This window comes from Capsicum annuum, chromosome 5 (assembly GCF_002878395.1).
Source record: "Capsicum annuum cultivar UCD-10X-F1 chromosome 5, UCD10Xv1.1, whole genome shotgun sequence".
Lineage (NCBI taxonomy): Eukaryota > Viridiplantae > Streptophyta > Magnoliopsida > Solanales > Solanaceae > Capsicum > Capsicum annuum.
The window spans coordinates 192,878,862-192,905,657 of record NC_061115.1 but is presented as its reverse complement, the minus strand read 5'-3'; the positions used below and the strand labels follow the sequence as shown (position 1 = coordinate 192,905,657).

General features: G+C 34.1%; 1 pseudogene; it reads left to right on the top strand.

Annotated features, from left to right (window-relative positions):
* The first annotated feature begins 12,844 nt into the window (after positions 1–12,844).
* LOC124898588 lies at positions 12,845–23,106 on the top strand (annotated as a pseudogene).
* Positions 23,107–26,796: the final 3,690 nt, after the last annotated feature.

Here is a 26,796-nt window from a genome sequence, read left to right as displayed (position 1 = left end):
TCAAATGGTGAAGAAAATCCTAAAAATCGTCCAAATTCAAAGGTCAAAATTCAAAAATGGTGAAAAATCATGAAAAGGAATTTCTATACTGTGGTCGCCACTTGAGCAGCTAAATGATTGCTTAAGCGGCTACCACTAAAGTGATATCAGACCGCCAAAGCGACTACCACTCGCTTAAGCAGTCTTGGACGGCTAAAGCTATTGTTGTCACTTAAGAGGCTGTACCAGATATCAACAAATGCTAATTTTGGGGAAAGCCTACGAAGCTTCGAATGGACCCTCGAAATTTGATCGGGACCTCACAGAGACAAATCATATATGTTACTAGGCTAATTTCGATGTTTTGGACCCAATGACGGCACTGAATTACTAAAAATGATATTTTCTATAAATTAACCCCCAGGACTCCTTTAAGACATATTTCACTAGTTTTTTCAAACAGAGAGTTGAAACACTAACTAAAGGTTTCTAATCCGAATCAAATCTGCTACATCCACAAAATTCTACATTTTGAACCTAATGAAATCGTTCAAATTGTTATCCGGCACTCTCAACATCAATGATTACTGAAGTCAACTATGAAATTATTAAAACCTCTTAAAATCACAAGTTCTCCCAAATCACTCCCGATCACATCAGAAACTGCCAACAATCCCATATCCCCAAAGTCAATATGTAACAACTACAAGGAAAAACAAAATGATCAAATTACATAAAAAGCAAGATTTTACACTTATGTCATTACACATTGGAACATATCAATATATTTAAACTCACCAAATGGAATAGGACAAAATCAAAGATGGTTAGTCCTAAGATAAATTTCAGAGACATAAAATAATTTTTTTCACGTAGAATATAACAAGATGTGCAATGAAAAAGTAATACAATTTATGATACTTGTACTATAGACACGTAATTTTGTCCCTTCAAAATTTATTTTTATGCTTAACTCCATCTTACTACGCACCCCAACCCCATCTCATATTTTTTCCACAAAATGACAAAATAATAACCAACTTTAAACAAATTTTATTCCTAATTTTTCATATAATCCCAATATGAACAAACTAACAACCCCTCCCGATCAAATTTTGACACATCACCACCCCACCCTCTACCCACATATATCCCATACCTACCTACCCCTACACCACCCTAACATCCACTCACGTTTTCCCCCACTATATACATACACAGAATACACACAAAAAAGGGGTATGGTTCCATTAACAGAATAGACCACAATAACAATATATACACATAACCATTGTCTTCTCGACAGAGACACTCTATTATTTTCTTTTCTTCTTCATGGGCACACACAAAACACACCTGAATTCAACTCATCCTCACTGACCTCACCGACACACACCCATATACACCACATACACATGACTGAAATATTGGTACACACGCATATATAGGCACACACACATAGAAATTGAGAGAGAGTGGTCGGATAAAAAGAATGAAAAAGGAGAGGCAAAACTGTTTGTTCAGCTCCTTTCGGTGTTTCGCCGAAATTACCACCCAATCATAAAATCAGGTCAACATATTACCTGAATTGAAGAAAAAATGAAGAGATAGAGAGAATCGAGAGAGAAAGGTAACAAGAATCGAGAAAAGAGGCACTTCTCCGACAAATTTTACCTGAAAACTACTAGAATCACCACTAGAAACCTCAAAAGCTATGGTTTGGCCATTGTTCCGGTGAAACCTGCCGAAAAACAGTAACACCGACTACATTCCAATCTAAAATCATGTTAAAATTGATCACTTCCCATTTTTAGTTAAATCCCACCGGAAAAACTAATCCAAAGCTTAAAATCCGAAATGGGTTTATCGAGGTCAGAAATTAGTTCATGATTGAGGTTCAATCGAGGTATTTTAGACATGGTTTTATCTTCGATATATCAAAATCGACAATTGAGGTCCAATTCTACTCTTTTCCTCTTTTATTTTATTTTTTATTATATTTGGTGTGTTGGATTGAATATTGTGTGTTGCTTGATCTTGGTTGATGAACACTTGTTTGATTGGTTGTTTGATTCCTTTGAGTTATGAATTGTTTAATGAAATAACGTCTCATTGAGAATAAAAAGGAATTTGGGGCGGGGATCGAAAGATTGATAAAGTGATTATTTTTTATTCATTGATGGATATTGTTAAAATCGATAGTATCATGTTTTCGATTGTTAAATAGGTAGGAAAGTACTAAGTTTGGGTAGTAAAATTGTAGAAATGGATGATTATGGATTGTTGAATGTTTGGAATATTTTGTTGAATGATTTTGTTTTTCTCGCATTTGGAAAATGTATTCATTTATCCAGGGAATGCCTCGAGTTTATTTGTATTTATTCACCGAGGAATGACCCGAAGTATCTTTCACTTGGAGAACGTTCATGATGAAGGACCGAGGCATCAGTTAAAGTATTAAAGCGTAGTTTAGGATTAGAGTAGAATAAAGTAGGTTTACATTTCTGCACTTTTCTATTTTTGGGACTGTCTAAATTAGACTGGTCACTATATTTTTAAATCTATTTTGTTTGTTTGTTTGATTGATTGTTGTTGAGTGTTTTCATTGGTTTATACTTTTCATAGTGTCTACTAGCCAATATATACTCCACGAAGCGACCGTGGTTGAACCATGGGATCGAGGGCGGCCTAACACCTTCCCATCGGTCTACATAATTCCTTAACTGAAATCTCTGTTTGTGGATAAGTTTTAAAGAGTCTAAATCATTTTGAAAAAGGATTTCCAAAGGTGACTTGACACACCCGATTTATTCTAAGTGGCGACTCTGAGTTTTGAATAAAAATAATCCTTTTCGAAACAAATTTTCCTTTTTGTCACTTAATAATAAAACTCTTTCAAACTTAAATTTAATCTTTTTGGTTACAAAAAGGAGTGTGACAGCTCTGGAGACTCTGCTGGAGAGTTTTTAGAATTTGAACTTATATTTTGGAGTTGTATCGGCTTAGTACGATAGTATAAGTTTATAAACATTTTGTGTGTGGTGTTGTTTGTATTATTGTTTTGTCATTGTGGAGTGCTTACGTGCTCTTTTTTTATAACTTTTTATTAGATGTTACCGCTTTATATCTGACATTATGTGCATAACCCGAGTCATTTTTTCCCGCAACAAGTTCTGTAATACACATTGTACATAACCTCTAGTTGAGTCACCCTTATTTTAGGAGGAAAAGTCGTGGTGTGTATGAAGTAGGTGGAAAGTTGTCGAAGCCACTATGGACCATACGCTCCTCCGAATAACCTTGTTAGTAGACCCCAGCCTAGGTCAACCTTTAGGTCATGCTTATCTGCATTATATTGAGACCTAGCGGGATCCACTAGGTCCTTTGTAGGAGGCTCACCCCTAAAGCATCCTTACGTGCTAATTATTGCATCTTTGAGGATAACATGGTCATTTGATGAATTGATTTAGGAAAAAGCATGTGATAGAATTAAAGAAAGTGTGTAGGCAAGTAAAGATTGAAAAAGAAAAGAAAAGAAAAATGAGTCAAGAAAAAAGAGTTTCATAGTTTCTAGGAGTTCTTTGTCTTTATGGTTTTTGTTTTCCACAATTCAAAAATTTTTAAAAAATTATTTACCTTTTGCACTCATTTCTCAAAAAAATGAAAACACCAATTTTTTTTTCTTTTGTTTCCTTTAGCAAGCAATCACAATTCATAAATTTCAAAAAGTTTTTTTTAATTGGAGCTTTTTATAAAGGAAAAATGTAAAAATGGGTAGAAGTTTTGTACATTTTATATAATGAAAATACCAAAAAAAGTTTTTTCTTTCATAGTTGTTAGTATCAGTTTTAAGTGAAATGTCAAATTTAAAATCCCCAAAAGATTTTATTGGCAGTTTTCATCATCTGTCCTTTGTTGTGTCTCCTAAGTCAAGGTTTAGTTTGTATTTAACACTTATTTGTTCAATCTGGCCGAACTACACATACCTGATTTTCCTCACTCTAGGGTGAGATACGTAAGCAGCCCTTTAAGGGTTCGGTGATCTTATTTAAAAAAAATCAAAAAGATTTTCTTTACTCTTCATTTAGAGTAGGTGTCATATACATCTTTAAAAATAAAATTGCAAAAGATTTTTCTTTAATAGGTTCAAGTTTCATTTTCATATGAATTTCAAATTGAAAATTCAAAAAGATTTTTCTTTGGTAATCATAGATTTTATTTTATTTAAGAATATGAAAAAATTCAAAAAAGATTTTCACTATTCAGTTGGAGTAGGTGTTGCATATACATCTTTAAAATAAAACTACAAAAATATTTTTCTTTTAATAGGTTCAAGTTTCATTTTCGTAAGAAATTCAAAATCAAAAATTCAAAAAGATTTTTCTTTGGTAATCATAGGTTTTATTTTGTATAGGGATGTTAAAACTGACAAATTCAAAAAAAATTTTGTCAGTTCTTTTGAAAATTTGTTATTTTCTTTTTTTCTTAAAGTTTCAAGAGAAGAAAAAGAAAAAGAAAGAAAGTTTGATTAGCCATTTTTTGGTCAAAGTTCACGAACTACGCACATCTGATTCTTCTCTCTCGAGGGTGAGATATGTAAGAACCCTTCTTGGGTTCGGTGATTTTTTTCAAACAAAAGAAAAAAAAAGAGAAAAAGAATTTGAGAAAGTGTTGAACTCTAACACATTTGTTATCTGTTGTTCAGTTAGTTTAAGGTGTTTTGTTTGTGGTATTGTGGCATTGTAGCTGGTCCTCCATATTACACCAAATCCAAGGAAGGGTTAACTGTGTCCAACAAGGATATAGAGAGTGACATCATGGATCAAATAAATAATCAGGAAAATGTGACTTTAAAGGAAGAGAATTTGAGACTAAGAAACAAATGATGAAAATGTATCGGGCTTGGGCCAGAGGGTTGCCTCTTCCTCCATTCCCCACTATTGACCCTATAAATATCTTCAATTTTCCATCAATATTGAAAAGTCAGTTTCCTATTGTAGTTGACGGACTACAACATGCCTCTAAATTTATGCCACGTCAGCTGCATCACAGTACATCCACCACTCCTTCTCTAGCTCATCAGTATAAGCCTACTACATTCACAACACCACATATCGTCTGTGATTTTTCTTCTCAACCCTTTAATAAGGCTTCCACATTGGCTATCCACCCAACGATTGTGGTTTCCCATGCCAGTAGTGAAGCCACGTTCAATACTCTTGATGATCATTACTATACTTTTGAGCCTACTTTTAAGTTAACTGGATCACCAAATTTTTTTACCAAGAAGTTTTACATAGAAGAAAAGCAAGAGAAGATGGTTAGAAAAATGAAGAGTGCAGAAAATGCTATGAAAAGTTCCCAAGGACTCCCGGGTAAAGAAGATGGTTCATATAAAGACTGGGGCATGCCTTCAAGTTTCAACCTTCCTCAAAGCTTTGAGATGTCAAAATTTGGGGAACATGATGAACATGAGGATTCTATGAAACATTTGGGACAATATTGCAATCAATTAAGGGAAACTGAAGGGAAGAAGAAGGAAAATGTACCTATCGTCGCGCCAGGGACAAAGTAGAGCTCGAGAGGTCCAACTCATAAATACTGTCAGCCTTAATCCCGAGCTTACTTATTAGATCAACATACTCACCTACAACAAGGATCCTCATTCTAAAATCAATGATATTCTATTCCAAATCCTCAATATCCTTTGAACAACGTACAATTGTATACTCGTCTATCATATTATCCACAATGGCAAGCATCAATCCCTTAATATCGTCCTCGACCCCTATATATTTACCAAGGTACCTCTAAATCCAAGTTTCAACCAAGGCCATAAAGGAAAAAGATAAATTCACTCCTATTAGGGAATCCTATGCTAGTTTGTTTCAGAGACTGAGACAGTGGGGCATGATTATTCCCCTCCTTGGGTATATGCCTGACCCACATTCAAGAAAGTTTTACCCTAATGTACAGTATGCATATCATTATGATTTTTAGGGTCACAGTACTGAAGATTGTCATAATTTGTAAAGAGAAATAGAAAAGATGATCCAAGAAAAAGTGATTGTAGTGCAAAACGTTAACACCTTGAGCATCTCACACAAAATCCTTCACCAACACATGGTGATGCACAATATGTGGGAAGCAATGAGTCAAGCATGAGGATCCAGAACTTTTTTTTTTAAGGAAATATATTGGACATTGGGGGAAACTCTAGTTATGCTGATATGCAAACCAGTGGCTAAGATGTCAAGCTCCGCAATTGGGAAGACACTTTTCTCTTTACTTGGAAGGGGTTTTGGTAGTTTGTTTTGTTTTTCTTTCTGTTTTTTAAATTATTCCAGTGTTGTAATTCGAAACCTATCTTGTTTTATGTCTTTGTCATTAATGTTTAAACCCTTCCATCTTTCCTTTCAGCAAAATGTAGTGTCCCTTTTAACCTTTTTCTTATTTTAAGTTGTTTGTTTTCTTCACATAGTACATTTTATGTTGGTTCTAGTGATATGACATGCTGGCGGAATTTTTAGATAGATCTTAAATCCAATTTGAGCATGATCTTTGAATCAGAGGGCTAAGTTTAGAAAAAACATCTGAGAAATATGTAGTATGTTAAGACATTTGGTGACCAAGTTGAAGTCTTCTTTGAAAATTAAGGCAATTATTTTCAGAATTACAAGAATAACTCGATAATCAATTGAAAGACATATCTCAATTAGGTCAAGTAGTGGATGTACAATCCTATATCAAGATAAACAGGAAGATAATCAACTCCACAAAATCATGACTCATTCGACGTGAGGAATGTACAACAAAGGTAGAGTTTGCAGAAGAAGTAGTGGCACACATGCTCAGTTAAAGTTAGTGTTGTTAAATGTCACAAATGATCTTCAATTCTCATTTCATATTGCATGAATGTACTTGCATTTTTAATGATTGATATGATGAAGGGATTTCATTCTACTATCCAAATATTGTGTCATCCTTTGTTTACCCCATTTGAGCCTTAGTTCTATTTTCTTTCATACCCCTCTTTTGGAATCAAGATAGAGTCAGCAAAGCTCAAAATAAAAGATGTCGAGCAAAAAAATAGAGTTAGAAAAGTTTCAAAAAAAGAGAAAAGAGAAAAAATTATGTCCAAAAAGAAAGAAAAGAGAAGAGTGTCAAGAAAAATAGAGTCAGAAAAAATCTCCAAAAGGAAAGAGTCAATAAAAGAAAAAAATAAAAAACCTAGAATCATGCAAAAGAACGAGTTGTCAGAACAATGCGTGACCTAATTATCCTCTCTTGGTGGTGAGATACATAGGCTGCTCTACTCGGGGCTCGGTCCAACTAAATAAACAATTAGAATCATGAGCCAAAAGAAACTGGGGCATGAGTTAATCCTCATTATTTGAGTCGATTCCAAATGTTGTAAGCATGTTAAGGCTAAGCATGCAATGGATATGATGAAACATTTTTTGAACTACTCGTATTTCTAACATAAGGAATCGGGAGAGAAATAAAAATAAGAGAGTCTTATTGGTGAAAAATCTTACGGGAACCGTAAGGTGATAGTAAGTTCAGAGAGATAAAAATTAGAAAGTCTTATCAATGAAAACCCTCACGGGCATCGTAAGACGACTGTGAGTTGAGAGAAATGAAAATAAGAGTCTCATTGATGAAAGCCCTAATGGACACTAGGGCCATAGTGAGCCGAGAGAAAGAAAATAAGAGAGGATTGTTGGCGAAAACCCTTCAAAACTGGCCACCAGCTTCTTTAATTATACAAGGAAAGACAAAAGCCAGCACCTGAAAGAAACATGATTGTGAGTCAAAATAAGGCATGCAGAAGGTTGTTGTCAACAGAAAGATTTGGGGGATTCGTGGAAGTACCAAGGTTTAAAAGGAATTATCTGAGAAACATAGCAAAGAAGAGATACTGTGTTAGTTTAAAAACCACTCTTAATAGTCTGAGTTTTGATCAATAGTGCAACAAGTTAACCAATGCTAATGATTGGACGCAAGATTTAACTGCCACGAGTGCAAGAGAAATTGCCTCAAAAGTCTAAGCCGCAAGACAACCACCCTATTTTTAACTCACAAGTTTTCTTTGAATGAAATAGGAACATTTGCTACCTTCAAAGCAAAGTCTTCAAAGAGAAAATGTCCAGAGGTGCAATTCATCAATTCTGCAAATTCAAAAGCAGTCTTTCTATATAGGTTTGGTAATTCCAATTATGGTAAAACTCATCATCTTGTACCCCTAAGAGACACATTCTCTAATTGGGGCCTTTCATGTCTCACGATTAGGAGGTGCACTTCCTAATTTGAACTGTTAATTCTAAAAGATGTACTTTTAGCAAGAACCTTTCATTTTCATTCTTAAGAGAGGGATTTGTTGGTCTCAGTCATTTAATTTTACCCCCAAAAGGGGCATTTGTTGATCAGGATCTTGATTCATCCTTGCATTATGAACTGTTGCAAGTAGTTGCGTTTAGGTTTACGCCCGCAAAATATTTTGATGAAAACTGGGGCAAAAATTAAAAGTAATTCATGTTATATGAAACTTCACTTTTGGACCCTCCTAGAAAGTGAGACTTCATTTTTCTGAAATATGGAATCTTTCTTTATCATAATCTTTTTTTGGGATAATTTTTATTCTAGTTATAATTTTGATTTCAGGAGCCCGCTTGGAGAACAGGGTAAGAAAATTACAGGTCGAGAGCCTTCTCGAAGAATAGGGTGATGAAATTGAAAGTCGGGAGCTCTCTTAGAGAATAGAGTGAGGAAATTGCAAGTCAGGAGCCCGCCTGAAGAATAGAGTGATGAAATTCCAAGTCGGGAGGTAGCCTGAAGAAAAGAATAAGAAAATTAAAAGTTAGGAGCCCTCTTGAAAACAAGATAATGAAATTACAAGTAGGAACTCATCAAAAGAACAGAGTGAAGAAATTGCAACTCGAGAGCCCACTTGAAGAATAAGGTGATGAAATTGTAAGTCAATAGCTTGCCCGGAGAACAGAGTGGGGAAATTACAAGTCGGGAGCCCGCCCGAAGAATAGGGTAATGAAATCGCAAGTCAGAAGCTCGCTCAAAGAACAGAGTGAGGAAATTGCAAGTCAGAAGACGCCTGAAGAACATGGTGATAAAATTATAAGTCGGGAGCTCATTTGGAGAACAGAGTGAAGAAATTACAACTCAGGAGCCTGCCAAAATAATAGAGTGATGAAATTACAATTCAGGAGCCCTCCCAGAGAATAGAGTGAGGAAATCGCAAGTCGGGAGCCTGCCCAAAGAATAGGGTGATGAAATTACAAGTCTGGAGCTCGCTCGAAGAATAGAGTAAGGAAATTGTAAATCAGGAGTCCGCCTGAAGAACAGGATGATGAAATTAAAAGTCCAGAGCTCTCCCGAAGGACAGAGTGAAGAAATTGCAACTCGGGAGCCCGCCCGGAAAATAAGGAAATAAAATTAAAAGTCGGGAGCTCATCCAGAGAACAGAGTGAGGAAATTAAAATTTAGGAGCCCGTCTAAAGAATAGGGTGATGATATTACATGTTGGGAGCCCTCCCAAAGAATAGGATGATGAAATGGCAAGTCAGGAGCCCGTCTGAACAACAGGGTGATGAAATGACAAGTCAGGAGCCCGCCTGAAGAATAGGGTGAAGAAATTGATAGTCAAGCAACAAGGTTAAGAGATTAAAATTCAAGAAACAAGGTGAAGAAATTAATAGTCAATAAAGTAGGGAAATTACAAGTCGGGAGCCCCACCTGAAGAACAAGGCGGTGAAATTGAAAATTAATAGATTAAAAATAGCAAGCCAGGAGCCTGCCTGGATAACAGGGTGATGAATTGAAAGTCAAGAAACAAGGTAAAGAAATTGTAAGTCAGGAACCCACCTAAACAATAGAGTGAAGATTTTCAAATTCAGGATCAAGGTTCAAAAGTACCACCTACAGAACATGGTCAATATTTGACATCATCTCCAATATTAAATTTTGTATGAAGAAAGAATCTATTCTAAAGTTCAACCCAAAGAACATCAGATATTTTGTTAATTTGGAAGCATCAGAAACTCAAGTCAAGAGTCCAAAAGAAGCTGCATAGATAGGAATTTTATAATTTTATTTATCTATTTAACTTTCTATTTTTATTTTTAATGTAATGACAAAGCCGCGGACCAGAACCTCGATAGGATCTCACTCGACTCTCCAACTTGGTATTGTCCCTCTTTGTCAATCCTTGAACTATCTGCGATATGAATCCTATATAACTTGGGATAGGTAGGATGCTCAAAATCAAAACTCGATTGGCCTTCTTCCTTTTATTTCCTTCTTTTGAATAATAGTCAGGAAAATTTTTTGTCTTGTTGCCTACTTCTTTGTCTAAAAACACTTTGTGTTTACATCCAAGGGGGGCATGATGTAGACAAATAATTTTGTCCATTCAAAATTTATTTTAATGCTTTACTCCATCTTACCACACACACACTAACCCTATTCCATAATTTTTTCACAAAATGACAAAATAATAACAAACTTTAAAACAAATTTTATCCGTAATTTCCCACATAATTCCAATTTGAACAAAATAACAACCCCTCCCTATCAAATTTTGACATATCACCACCCCACCCTTTACCCCAATATACCCCATAGCCACCTACCCCTACCCCACCCTAACCTCTACTTATGTTTTCCCCACTATATACATACACAGAATACACACAAAAAGGGGGAATGGTTCCATTAATAGAATAGACCACAATAATAATATATACACACAACTATTGTCTTTTCGACAAAGACACTCCATTTTTTTCTTTTCTTCTTCACGGGCACATACAACACACACCTGAATTTAACTCATCCCCACCGACCTCACCAACACACACCCATATACACCATATACACCTAACTGGAATATTAGTACACACTCACATATTGTCACAAAGTGTTTCACCAGAATAACCACCCTATCACAAAATCAGGTCAGCATATTACCTGAATTGAAGAAAAAATAGAGAAATAAAGAGAATCGGGAGAGAGAGGGAACAAGAATCAAGAGAAGAGGCACTTCTCCAATGAATTTTGCCTGAGAGTCATCAAAATTATCACTAGAAACCTCAAAAGCTATGGCTTGGCCACTGTTCCAAAAAAATCTGCCAGAAAATAGTACCACCAATTTCATTAGGATTTAAAATCACGTCAAAAGTTATTCTTTTCCTGTTTTCAGTTAAATCGTATCGAAAAAACTGATCCAAAGTTTAGAAATCCAAAATGGGTCTATCGAGGTCAGAAATTAGTTCGTGATTAAGGTTAGATTGAGGTATTTTAGATATTGTTCTATCTTCGATATATAGAAATTGACAATTGAGGTCCAATTCAACTCTTTCCCTCTTTTTATTTCATTGTTTATTATATTTAGTGTGTTGGATTGAATATCGTTTGTTGGTTGGTCTTGGTTGATGATGAAATTTCCACTTGTTTGAATCCTTCGAGTTATAAATTGTGTAATGAAATGGTATCTCATTAAGAATAAAAAGGAATTTAGGGCGGGGATTGAAAGATTGATAAAGTAATTATTTTTGATTCATTGATGGATATTGTTAAAATCGATAGTATCATGTTTTAGATTGTTAAATGGGTAGGCAAATACTAAGTTTGGGTAGGAAAATTGTAGAAATGGATGATTATGGATTGTTCAATGTTTGAAATGTTTTGTTTAATGATAGCATTTGGAAAATAAATTTATTTAGCCAGGGAATGCCCCGAGTTCATTTGTATTTATTCACCAGGAAATGTCCCGAAGTACCTTGTACTCGAAAGACGTTTGTGATGAAGTCCCGAGGCATCTGGTAAAGCATTGAAGCATAGTTTAGGATTATTCTAGAATAAAGTAGGTTTACATTTTTGCACTTTTCTATTTTTGGGACTATATAAATTGGACTGGACACTATATTTTTGGATTTGTTTTTTTTGTTTGTTTGATTGATTATTTTTGTGTGTTTTTGTTGCTTTATACATTTTATAGTGTCTAGAGCTGATATATACTTCACGAAGTGACCATGGTCAAACCACGGGATTGGGGGGTGCCTAACACCTTCCCCTCAGTCAACAAAATTCGTTAACCAGAATCTCTATTCGTGGATCAATTTTAAAGAGTCAAAACTATTTTGAAAAAGGATTTTCAAAGGTGACTTGGCACACCCAATTTATGCCAAGTGGTGACTCTAAGTTTTGAATATAAACAATCCTTTTTGAAACAAATTTTTCTTTTTGTCACTTAATAATAAAATCCTTTCAAACTTAAATGTAATCTTTTTGGTTTAAAAAAGGGGTGTGACATCCATAATTATTATTTCTTGTAATTCTCACCTTCCCACAACTAGGTATACATTTTTATCCTTTATTAATATAAAATAATAGCACCGCTAATAAGGCTCTCCTTACCAATTATATAATTGCTTTTCTTCTAAATCTTAAAATATGAGAACGATACTCTCCACAACCCCTTGAATTCACATATTAGTGTTATAGTAATTTTTATCATGATGTCTACAATAACTTCGTTTATAAGAATTAAGCTAGGCAATGATCAAATAAATCATATTTAATTTATTTATTATGCTCATCCGCTGTTGACATGGCTTTAATGAAGACACACCTTTGATCTTTTCAAAATATTTACTTGGTAGAGTCGTGCTAATAATATATGATGAACTAATAAAGTAAAGACAAGAATAATAGGCGAGAAAAGAGAGACACTGCTTAAGTAGCACAGGAGGAGAAATACTTTTACAAGAGAAGAAGACATTTTAAGCAGCAGTGGCTAACAAGAAGGAATAAATACAAATAGGACAAGTTTTGTCTTATTGTAGGAGAGATGGAAGAAGGAAAACTTCTAGAGCTTCCAGTTACTAATTCTTTTGACGTGTTGATGCAAGGGGAGCAAGAGGAAAGTGTATTGAATAAACAAATAGAGAAAAAAAGGCAACGTCAAAGTACAAAAGATTGGGTATTAAATAGTTTTCAAAAGAAATCAGGTAGCCAAGGAGAAGAGTCAAATGCAAAGGAGCGTAAAGAGGAATCAATAGTTGTAGAGAACCAAGTAATGCCAAAAAAAATGAAAGCAAGGATGACAAAGAGGAAAGAAATGAATCAGGGAGGCTAGATATTGCAAAAGAAGTTGAGCACACAAATGACTTGAAGATAATACCAGTTAAAGAAGGAGCAGAATCAGAGAAAGTTATAGAAAATGTGTTACCATTGGCAATATATGTTGAAAATCAGATTGCAGTAAGTAACAAGGAGAGAAATAATCTTGATCATGAAGATCTTGGGAAAAATATTGAACAGGTTAGGGTAGAAGGAAATTTATCACCAAGACAGATAGAAAAGCTGAAGTTAGCTCAGGGCATACAGAAAAAGAAGGAGAAAGTGGGTAGAACTTCTACAATACAGCCAAGGAATTCAACCAAAAATAAGTCTAAATGAATGGTTTTGTATGGAATATTAGATCAGTAAATACACAAAAAGCATTTACTAGGTTTATTACTTTATAGAAAAGACATTAATTTTCTTTCGTAGGTTTGATGGAACCTTTTCAATAAATTTGCACCATTGAGGGGTATAAAAGGAGATTAGGAATGTACTATGCAGTTGCAAGTTTAACTGGAAAAATTTAAGCATTCATTGAAGAAGGGATAAATGTACAGTGTTTATAGATAAATAACAGTAGATGACCATTAAATTGGTCAAAGAAGAAGAAGGAATTAATATTGTAGTTACCTTGGTGTATGCCAAATACATCCGAGGTGAAAGGTTTTTATTGTAGGAGTCACTGGAAGAATTAGCACAGATAAATCAGGATCCTTGGGTAGTGGCAGGAGATTTCAATGTAATAGTTTGTGAGAAAGAAAAGTTGGGAGGGATATCAGTCACAATGAATGAAATAGAAGATTTTAAACACTGTATCAATCTATGCAATTTGGAAGATTTGGGATTCAAGGGAAGCAAATATACATGGTGGAATGAGAGGATTGATGAAGAGTGTATATTTAAGAGATTGGATAGAGTATTATGTAATGATAGGTTGCATTATCTTTTTCCAAAACTGGAGGTTGAACACTTATTTAGGAGTGGATCTGATCATTCACCATTGAAAATAAATGTTATCACTATTAAAGAGCATTTTCAAAAACCTTTTAGGTTTCTGAATATGTGGTTGAAAGAAAAGACATGTATGAAAGTTGTGAATAATAATTGGAGAACTGAGGTGATAGGAAACCCTTTTATCATCTTTCATAATAAGCTAAAAAGGGTTAAAACAACACTAACAACATGGAGTAGAGAATATTTTAACATTTTTCAGGAAATTGCTACTTTGGAAGAAGTTATCAAAGTGAGAGAGAAACAATTTGAGGATAATCCATCAGGCCAAAATAGACAGAATTTATTCAAAGCTCAGGCTGAGTTGAATATGCAATTAAAAAGGGAAGAAGATTTCTAGAGACAAAAGGTTGGCATGGACTTGTTTAAAGATGGAGAGAAGAACACGAAATTCTTTCATGCAGTGGTGAAAGGTAGAAGAAGTAGGCTTAAGGTTTCCAAAATACAAAATGTTGAAGGGGAGTAGATAGAAGATCAACAACTAATAGCCCAGGAAGCAGTAAACTTCTTTCAATAGCAGTTTTCAAAAGAGGCAGACAATAATGATTTTAAAATGTTGAGAAAATTTCCCACAGTAGTGAATACTACTTAGAATGAAGAAAGGATTAAGATAGCAGATATGTAGGAAGTTAAGGATGCAGTGATGGGGTTGAACAAATCCAGTGCAGGAGGTTCAGATGGCATGACTGGAGCTTTTTTCAGAATGCTTGGGAAATAATTGGTAAGGATATTCATAATATGGTGATAGAATTTTTTATGAGTTTGAATTACCAAAATCTGTTGCTCATACAAATTTGGTATTGTTACCCAAGAAGCTTGTGGTAAATACCTTTGTTGATATGAGACCTATATCATTGAGTAATTTTGTGAATAAGATTTTTTCAAGAATTATTCAAGATAGAAGTATAGCAAAGAATATTTTAATGGTTCAGGAAATTATTGCTGAAATAAGGAAGAGAGGAAGTATTCCTAACATGGTTATAAAGCTTGATATGATGAAAGCTTATGACAGAGTACATTTGATATTTCTTATGAACGTATTAAGGAAGGTTGGATTCTGTAAGATGATGATTGATATGGTTTACAAGTTAGTTGGAAATAACTGGTATTTAGTTTTGTTGAATGGGCAATCAAATGGTTTTTTTAAATTCTCAAGAGGTTTGAAACATGGGGATCCTTTATCTCCCACTTTATTTATTATAGAAGCATAGGTTATGTCAAGAGCTTTAAAATCCTTGATGCTCAAAAGAGATTTTAAGCTCTTTGGTATGCCAAGGGAGAGTCCTAAAGTGAATTATTTTGCATTTGCAGATGACATGATCATCTTATGCAAAGCTAATCTCCAAACACTGCAAATGGTGACTACTACTTTAGAGAGGTATGAGAAGATGTCAGGGCAGAGGATAAACAAGGAGAAAAGTTCTATTTACTTGCATAAGAGTGTGTCTCATAGTGTGGCTATTATGATAGAAGTGGCTACAGGGATTTTGAGGAAAGATTTTCCTTTTACTTACCTAGGTTGCCCTATTTTTCACATGAGAAAGAAAAAAGCTTACTATTAGGGAATAATGAATAAGATTAGTGGGAAGCTTCAAGGATGGAAAGGAAAATTGTTATCTTATGAAGGTAGAGCTATTCTTATTAAACATGTACTACAAAGCATTCCTTTGCATTGTTTATTAGTGATGAATTCTCCTTTAAATATAATGTCTACCATTCAAAAAATGTTTGCCCAATTTTTTTGGAGTACTCATATTGGAGGTAAAAGTAGGCATTGGGTTAAATGGAGTAAACTTTGTCGTTGCACCCAAATGAGATTGAGTAGAAAACTGGAGCAGGCTCTCAAGTTTGGAAGAAGATGTTACAAGAAAGGGACTTGGTTGAGCATTAGATAATATGGAGAATCAAAAATGGAAATTCACATCTGTGGTATGATAACTGGACAAGAGAAGAGGACTTGTATATTTTAATAGAAGATTCAAAGAAATGAGATATGAGTTATCAGTATGTGAAGGAATTAATCAAACTGGGACAGTGGGATGAAAATGTAATATCAGTACTGGTAACAGTATATATTGCTGATCATATCATCCAAACTGTCAAAATATCAAATTGGAGTGAAGGGCAGGATATTTCTATTTGGCAGCTTGAGGCAACAGGAAAATTCTCAATTAAATCAGCATGGAACTTTATTAGACAAAGGGATGAGATGAATGGTTTATATAAAAACATTTGGGTGAAAGGTTTACCTTTTAAAATAGCTTTTCTTATGTGGAGGTTTTGGAAAGGAAAGATTGTAGTGAATGATAATCTGAGAAGATGGGGAATTAAAGGACCTACTAGGTGCTGGTGTTACACCATGCCAAATCAAGAAACCATTTTACATGTGTTTCTTAAGTCTGGCACTGCTAATAGGACATGGTCCTTTTTTTCTTTATTTGCAGGTATAAGCATAGCTGGAGTAAGTCTTAGAGAATTGATCATGAGATGGTGGAATGCTCAAGTTTCTGGAAAACCTAAAGTATATTACCAAGCTATTCCAAGTTTGATCTTATGGGAACTGTGGAAGAGAAGAAATAAAGCAAAACATGAAAGAAAAAATTTGTCATCTCACATGGTAATAGACAATATTCAAAGAAATATTGGTCTGTTATTAAGAGTGAGGAATGCAGGACAAAATTTTCCATTTAAGTGGCTAGATATTCTTATTGAATTGGGGCTTTGGAGAACTAAACTGATAATTACAAAAGTAGAATGGAGGGTGCCAAAAGAAGGATGGGTGAAGTACAACACAAATGGGGAATCTAGAGGTAATCCTGGTGTAAGTTCCTATGTTTTTTGCCTAAGGGAACACATGGGAGATTTAATTTATGCAGAGGGACCTAGGATTACTGATACTACAAATACTGAGGCAGAAACATATGCTATTCTAAAAGCAGCTATACACTGTGGTCAATCTCAATTTCAAAAAGTCATTATACAAACTGATTCATTACTTATGATGAAGATATTGACTAAGGAATGGGATTGTCCATGGAATCTATTAGATGCAATTGAGCACATAACTTCAATATTGAGACATAAGCAAGTAGGTTTTTAGCACATAAAGAGAGAAGGAAATCAGTTGGCAGATCATCTAGCAAATACAACAATAGATAAAGGCTAGTTTAACATATCATTATTTCAGCAGATGGAAATATAAGGCAAGAAGATCTTAAATAGTGACAAGTTACAGTGCCCTTACATCAGATTATCAGCAACAAAATCATAAGAAGGATGAAGGCTATAGATAATAGTTCTATCACTGACTACGAACATCTATTTACAAGTCAGGATGTTAACAAAGATACCCAGAATCTTACTAGCATATACAAACTCAACCATAAGAAAGGACACTTAAGAAAAAGTAAGGTTCATGTGATATCTAGGCAACTAATACACCTGAGAACAAAAGGCAGTCCAAGAGCATTGCGGGTCCGAGCTTCTCAGTATCTCCATCTATGCCACAACTGTCAGCAAAGAATAGTGAGTATGAAGAACAATCCATGGTTGAACAAACTAAGGTACAAAGTTACCTGGACATGCAATCAGTTCCAGGAACCTTTGACCCTTAAATCAACACCAAAAACAATGATACAACCCATCTAAAGAGATCTCAGCTACATCAAATGATTTTTAAAGATTGAATAAATAGGAGCTTACTTCTGAAAGCTTACACCGGAACATACTTCCATCTTCCATGGTACAAAGTTTATGATCCGAAAGAGGAGCAGGATGAATTGAAGATTTGGCTGAAGCTCCATTTTCACCTGAAGTTGAAGAAGAGGTAGAAAGAGTGGAATGGATTAGGAAAGGAAAAAATACATAAAGTAGCATAGTTAAGTATTAAATTACAAAAAATGACAACACTTTTATCAAAATACATTTTGTAGCATATGTATTTGTATTATTTGTATTTTTGTAGCAACAGTTTGCAAAAATACAAAATACATATCGATCATAAGGGCGGTAAAAAGCATATGTATTTGTATTTTTGTAGCAACAGTTTGCAAAAATACAAAATACAACTTGTTATATTATATAATTATGAAAACTCATAATTAAGGGGATAAGTATGCTATTTCTGAATTTTGCCCATTAGGAAACCCTAAGAGGGTATTTATATGTCCAAAAGAAATAGGGGTGGCTGGGTAGACTTGAAGGCTGATATGGGCGCATTTCCATTTACATTTTTCGGATTTAGATGGGTTGGTCCATCATTGTAGAAGTTTTATTTGTTTTTTGATTTTATGTATCTATAAAATTCAAAAATTAAATTTAAAAAATAACTTAATCTTTACCTAAATATTAGGAAATATTAAGTTTTATCTATATTTATAATCTATATGTATAATCTATAATCTATATGTATATCTATCTATAATCTATTCTATAATCTATTCTATAATATATTAAAAAGTGTGAAGCATCTTATAAATGTTGTTTGAATTTTTTCCTCTTTATTAAAAGTCCTTCTTTAGATAAAATTATTTTTTCACCTTTTTTTAAATATTTAAGAGTTAAAAATTAATTAAATGTATTTATGATAAAATCTTTTCTTATTAGAAGTCATAAAAATTTTAATATTTTTTCCTAATTTAGGAGTTGAAAATTAATTAAATATATTTGTGGTAAAACCTTTGTTATTAGAATTCATCAAAATTAATGACAACTGGTACTTTTTTCATTAGTTTAAGAATTATTAATCAACTAAATTTGATTTTAAGTAGATTTGAAATATGTAGAAATAAATATAAAACAATAAGAATAAGAAAAATTTTAAAAATACAAGATTTTTAAAGTTTTAAGTACGTAATAGCAATGTAATCAATGATTTTGTAAATATTTGACTTTAAAAATAAGAAAAGATTTTAATTACAAGAGAAAAATAATTCTAACACAAATATGGTTCAAATTGATGCGTCTCTCTTTTCCTGTGGCAACAAGACAAAGAAATCCTATATGACAAATATAAAATGAATAATTCATCAACCACTTGAAACTTGTGGTGGTAAAACATATATGTGTATATGTACATGTTTAGATCTATATCTATATCTATATCTTTATCTATATCTATCTAGACTACCTTAAAATCACCAACTCAAAAAATTTAAAGTGAAATTACGTAAATACCCTTCTTAACTTTAAAATCTAATTACTCTATTTATTATAAAAGAAAAGAAAATAAAGTATGGCGTGAAATAGCCCAACACGTGTTCTTTACATATACCACTGTGTGCTCTCTCAGGGAAACACCGCTTCAGATCTCTTTGCCATTTACATTGTATCTTTTTCATTCACAAGCTTTACACCATATATATATGCGTATAAATCTCATAGAGCCTTATACTTCCCTGGACGGTCTTTCGGACATCATTATACAAGTCTGGGTTGACAGAATTTTCTATTAATTTAAAGCTTTCGCAATAAATGACTTCAAATTAACTTTCGTCCCACTGTCATTTATGATAACTTTGGTCAAATCCTGAGGTGTGGGTTGAAAGGGGTTTGTCGCTCTTATTCCTCGACAAATAGTGTGTGGCTTATCTATTTATGTATCTTTTTTTTAATTGAGATATCTTGATTTACTTTCTAACTATATCTGAATTGAAATTCCTTTCTGGAGTTCTAAACATTAGAGCATTAATAAGTGTTTACCAGTAGTTGAAATTATATTTGTGGAATGTCCATATTGCAGTTATTATCTCAACAATGATAGAACCAATTGTCAATTGATATCCGCATAAAAATTTCTGAACTATGAATAAATAATTTTTGACTGAATTAGGATCTGGTGTAAGAGTCATCCACTACATTTCTCTTATTGAACAACATAGTGTTCCCTGATGACACTCTCAAACTTAAAGCAACATAGTGTTCCCTGATGACGCTCTCAAACTTTCACTAATTTTACTGTTAGACAATGAAGCTTGATATATTGAATTAAGATACCAAACAAGCAACTAAGGTCCGACTTAATAGTTGTACCCACAATCTCTTACCGGATATCGGGGTATATCAGATTCGAATTCAAAAAAAATTGTAACAACATCTTCTTTCTCTTACTTTTGTGATTCTACTGTTCTATTTTGGAATTTGAATTTTCTTTAGGTCTGATCTCATAATTTTTTGGTTTGTATTTGATATGACTTGGGGGTGTTTGGGTATATTTGTATATCTTCTTATAATTTTTTACTGCATTTCTGTGATTGTAACTTGAAATAGATTTTGAAATTTATTTTTGTTCTTCCTTTATAAACAGATAAAACCATTCAAAATAGAATCTGTTGGTTGATAAAAGATACATCGACTATTTTTTAAAGTAAATGATTAACTTTGCGACAATTTATTACAGCAGAGACTTTTGCAATCAGTTTGTTTTTTAATGTAATAAAAGAATACAATGATTCACATATATGTTATGGAGAAGGCATATAAGCATAATCGATTATAAAAAAAAAGGCATAAAAGCAGAATCTCCTATGCTCAAAGAAGTCTTTTATATTACAACCCAGAATATTGCTTATTGGTTGTATGGATTGGTAGTATGATTCATTGGTTGCATAATGATGGTGTAAGTATGTTCATCATCATAGCTGGTTCAAAAATTTTCGGAAGGGAAAAAATTGACTTTGTCCATTTTTTCTACAAAAGATGCATAAGTTTTGATGTGGATGCTTTGAAAGCTAGATATTGACTGATTGCGTAGTGCCGGTGTTAGTGTGTTCATTGTAGAAACTAATTCCAAAGCTTTTTTTATTGACAAGAAATAACCCTATGTACAGAAGAGAAGTATCTGATTAGATATGCTCTGTAAGCAAGGTGTTGACTTGTGGAGTAGTGATCGTATTAGTCTGTTCATAGTAGAAACTGGTTTGAAACTTTACATAAGGACAATAAATGACTCTATGCCCACTTGTTCTATAACAGATACATTAGTTTTGATATGCTTCGTGAGCTATGTATTGTTGATGCTTACCAATAAAAATAAAATATGGATAGGGTGATTCTAAAGAAACTTTAACCCATATTAAGAAGCTAAAGAGTATACAAAAGCCAATCACAGAAAACATACGAAAGAGAATGGATCCACGAAGACTCAATAAGAAGTGAGGTAATTTGTAGAGTATTAAGTAGCTCATGAAATTTTTCTAACGACTGTTTTAGGTTCTATTCTATATATTGTCCTTTTTGTTCATTGCAGAAATAGATACTATATAAAAATTTACTTTCGTGCAAGTATCTCATCAGTCATAGATGTAGAATTTTTGTTAAGGATTTTAAAGATAAAACTTTACACAGGAGGCTTTCTTAAAAAACTTTATACAAGATGTTTTTTGTCATCTTTCTCATTTCCTAATACCTCACCTTCTTAAGAATCTATTGTCCTCTACATCATGAATAATTGTGTGATGAGCATGCAGATGGTTTAAGAACATTCGTGATTGGTGCATCTCAAGATAAATTTGGTGGGGTCATAGTATTTCTGCTTGGTATGTGACACTATGTGAGGATGAGCAGAAGGAATTTGGTGTTTGTGATGATCGCTGGTTGTTGCAAGAAATGAAGAAGAATCCGGAAATTTGGTTGGTAGGAAATTTTCCAGGAAGTAAATTGTTGAGCTCTTTCAAGATCCAGATGTGCTGGATACCATCTGGAATTTTTTCGTAATCTGTATTAGGGTATCCAGATGACAATGCCGATTTCAAAAAATTTTATTCAATTTCTTTTTTTGAAATCGGACATGATATTCTCATCTTCTGGGTTGCATGTATGGTGATGCTGGGAATAAAGCTGGGAGATGATGTACCATTTTCAAAGGATGGAAAACATTGAAAAAACAATCTTTCTTATTGAGCCTTATGCTATAGGTTGAGTTTGATTTTTTGAATCTATTTTAGGCACAGTAGATATCATTTTCACCTAGATATTTCTTTCCATGATTCTTGGCTTTTCCAGTGCTCAAAATTGATTATTAAATAGTGTGAATATATGACAGTTATATATTTGTAGCTCATAGTCTATCTAAATGAAGTAGTTATATTATTCGATCTTTCTACTGTCATCACAACAAGATCTTATTCATTTTAAAATGATTTGCCGGTTTATTTACATCCAATGATCTGCGATGCTCTTTGGCATAAAACGTCGAAGTCGTTGGCAAATGTTGTTGATCCTTTTGAAGTTATTAATGGAATTACACTTGGCGGTCTTCATAAGAAATTAGAAGAGGCAACCTAGAGGACAAATAACTTGAGAGGGAAAAAAGGGACTGACAATGGACTTCCCAAATAGTATTGACGAATGTGGTGCAACTGCTCTTCGATTTACCCTCATCTTATACACTACTCAGATTTGCAACATTTGTGCCATAAGGTTTAATAAGCTATTTCTATTAAATTTCTTTGGAAGTTGTTAACTTTCTTAGTTTGTCCTTCCAGTCCGATAAGAACAATCTTGATACCACGAGAGTGGTTGGGTATCGTTAATGGTGTAACAATCTGTGGAATTCTTTTAGGTTTTCCATGACTAAACTGGTTGATGATTACACTCCAATAAAAATAATTCCTTGTGAAATGCCTTTTAGCTTATGGTGGATTCTCTCTGCACTTAACAAAACCATAGTGAGAACAGCCTCATCCCTTGAATCTTATGGTTTATCCAATGCACAACATCAGAGGTACAATTTTTGTGGAAATATCAGTTATGTGATTTGCTTATAGAAGTAATCAAAGTGGACTTTGGTGTTGATAATCCAGAATTTGTATCTGTGAGAAGATTTGCTCAGGACACCTCATGGCTTTGCTTAGATAGCGGCTTGAGATTTACCCCATCCATTTATGTCATTTGTCACCAAAAAATTATGGTCTTTCTGTTAGTGGTGATTATATAAAGAAAGAATCTATATTGATAAGTGATTATTCTTCAACTTGAGAGGTATGATTGGAGCACATATTTTGAGGTCTAGAACTAACAAATTGATGTTACCTCTGTTGGTGTTTTGAGGCTTTGGGCTGTAGGTGATAAAAGAGTTTTAAAATGAGGTGTAGGTGTCAAAAGTTTTAATAATTGAGTGGAGGTCACAATTACTTTATTATGGATTAAGAAAGTTTGGTAAGTTTGAAAATAACCCACAAGTTTGTGGTGATGGTGGCTGTTGGTGTGTCGTTATTGGTGGTGTTTGTAATGTATTTTTAAAAATTTATGCATACATCAATTGTAATGTAATTTTTGTTTTTTCTACTGTTTATAGGTAAAACATGTCTCCCAAAAGAAAAAAAAAAGTAAAAGTGGATCAACGTCTGACCACCCAAAAAAAAGGGCTACAGTACAGAGGGATTTGGAGGAGCTTCCTGAACAATCTCAATCTGGAAAATAAAGTGAAGATGAGGAAAGATATGAAAACAATGTTGAGGGAGATAGACAAGGGTCTATAGATGAAGATGAAAATAAAAGTGAGAAAGAGGAGGAATTAGAGAGTGAGAAAGAGAAAGAGAAAAAAAATGATCATCAACATAATGATAATAGATCACAATGGGGAGTGAATTATATTGACATCCCAGCATGATCCTGTCAAAACTAAACGTTTTGAAAAGTTTCAAGTTGCAATGCCGGTAAATGAAAAAAAAGTAGAAGAAGAACTAACTGAAATTGTACTTAAATGTTAGGGGAGGAGTAAATTTATTTATTTTAGGAAAATTATGAAGGACGAAAACATATACGTACTTTTTAAGAAGAGCTGCTTTGAATGCTTTCTTTAGCTGGCTGAGGACGCCCCTGCTCATTTCCTAATGAGGATGGTATATGGTCTTCTCAAGCGCAGGATCAATTACATTGGGGATGATAAAAATTCAGAGGAGGGGGGCAAAAAGATGGATGAAATCTGGATCAACTATTATGGCATGCCAGCTTGTTTTAGCTTGTAAGAGTTTGCCATAGTGACGGGCTTGAGATGCCATCATCCAGAAGAACCACCCATCTCCAAGTGAACACCCCACAAAAGATCCAAGGCAAGAAAACTCAAGGAAAAAATAAATGGGTTGTTTGACATTGCTCGATGTGGCTACAAATCATTGAATTTATTGACAGATCTCATGGATATAACCATAATAAAGCAGTATAGGGAGAAATTGTGCTTAGTTTGGTTTCCCATTCGGTTACATTGGCAAGATACGTCAGCAAGGTCATAGAAGACGATTTGTTTGTGCGTGCTAAGGATTTTGATAAATTCAACAATTATCCCTAAGGATATGACAGCTTTTACTTGACTGTCCAATATTTACTGACAAAGCTATCCTCAAGGATGACCATAATATACGGCTTTCCTTGGGCTTTTATGGTAAAATTAATCACTATTTTAAATCATCCATTAAGTTATATTGAATATAGTTATTATGACTTTTTTTGCTTGATTCCTATTTACATTTTTTAGGCTTGAGCATTTGAAGTCATTCCTCCCCTCCGAAAGCAGGTAATGGATTACCCGGATGAGGTTTCTCGTCCAAGGATGTTTAGGTGGTTGGATGAAAAGAGAAACACCAAAATTAAGGAGGCTGATCTCTTTAACCCTTCGAATGATGCAGTACGTCTTCTTCAAGTAAAATAGTTTTACTCAATGAAAAATGTTGAACAGATGTTATATCTGCTGCAACAGATGTTATATTTGATGCACCAAACGGGAAATCTATTACAACAGATTAACCGTCCTGTGCCAACTGGTGCAATAGATGGATAATCTATTATGACAGACGATTGATAGCTTACATCAGATTACCCACCTGTTGCTTTGGTTCTCTGAACTTAACTCCTAACAGATTAACCATCTACTGAAAATTATGCAACAGATGTGTATTATGATGTAACATATTGTTAATACACATACAGATCATTTGTTGCATAATATGTAACCCAATAGATTACCAATCTTGTGCAAATGGTGCAAAAGATTGGTAATCTGTTACGACAGATGATTGATATTTTGCATCAGATTATCCATGTGTTGCTTTGGTTCTCAGAACCCGACTAAAATGAATTTTAACCATCTACTACAAACTATGCAACAGCTGGGTAATTTGATGCAACATATTATTAATCTGTCGTAGAATTTGACTGTTACAATGTTAACCCAATTGTGAAAATTATTATATTTTATGATTTAAATGTATCTATCTTTTTTTCTAGGTTGTGCATCCATGGATCGTGCCTACTGAGGAGGAGTCGTTGATCATATCTTGTATTACTCTAGGCCATGTTGATACTATAGCAAACCCAATGGTGGAGTTAATAAGGAAGGAATTGGCTGGAGCAACAGCCATAAGAAGAACATTTAAGCAAGGTCTGCCTAATATTGAGGCTCTTCATGACCAACCTACTAAGGCAGATCCGGGTGCTTCTTCTGGTAGAGTTATTGGTATTGGTGGCAGGCATGCTGATTCTACTACCACTCATAATGATGAGCATGTTAATGATCAATAAAAAATAAATATGTTTGAAAACACCCCCTTTCACCCTTACATAGGTCTCTTTCACCCCTTTTCACCCTCGTGTTCTCGTTGCGAATGGGAAGAGTGCAAGGATATCCAGGATAAACTCTTTGAAAAGGTAGAGGATATCTCTGACGATGTTGAGGAATTCAAATACAAGAGTTGTGTCATACCATCCGAGAAGTTAAGAGAACGATACATTTCTATAATGTTGGTTAGGAGGAATAAAAGAGTAATAACCAATGTACTCTCCTATCAAAAATAAAAAATAATTGCAACTCCTCCTTCTTAAAAAGCTGTTGAAGTTTAGGGGCTATTCAAGAAGGTGGACATATACATGAAACTTGGCGCCAAAGAGAAGAGGGATCTACCACAGGCCAAGAATGCCAAGCCAGGCGCACTAGATTACCCCAGACCTCCCTTTTCCCCTATGACTTCCAGACTATGAAAGATATGCGTATGTGTTACGAGGATGAGACAAGTTTACTTTTCCTAACCTAACCTTCTAATCTAATTCCCCATGAAAAAGAAGATACGCAAAAGATGTGAAATCTGTTGCAACAATTGGGTATTCATATGCAACTGGTAGTGGTTCTGTTGCAACTTAATATACATCTGTTCCATAAGTTGCGTTGGATTATTGATTCAGAGAACTCTATGCAACAGGTGGACCATCTTTGCAATTACTAACCTATTTAAAAATTGTCTTCTTATATCACAACATGTTGACAAAATTCGCTGCCTCATGAGGAAAAGGAAATTAACGTACCCAGAAGCTTATGACACTGCCGACAGGATAATGGACGCTGACTTTTGTAAAAAGCTCAAGGATAAGTACGATTAACTCAATAATGCCACATTAGACTGTGGCATAGGATTTGATTTCTTAGTTTTTATGTTGGACTGGGAAGAAGAAAAATGATAAAATATGTTAGAGGGGAGAGGCTAAATCCACACGGCAAGAGCTGGACCGAGGGAAAAAGTATTCTTCCAGTCATTAGCGTGAATAACATACATTATCGAGCTGTTGAGATACTACTTGAGGAGGGAAAGATCAAAGTTTATGGCTGCAACAAACCTACCGTCGACGATGTCAATTTTTTTCTCCTTGTGCAGCCATTGATGGAGCCATTGCCCATCT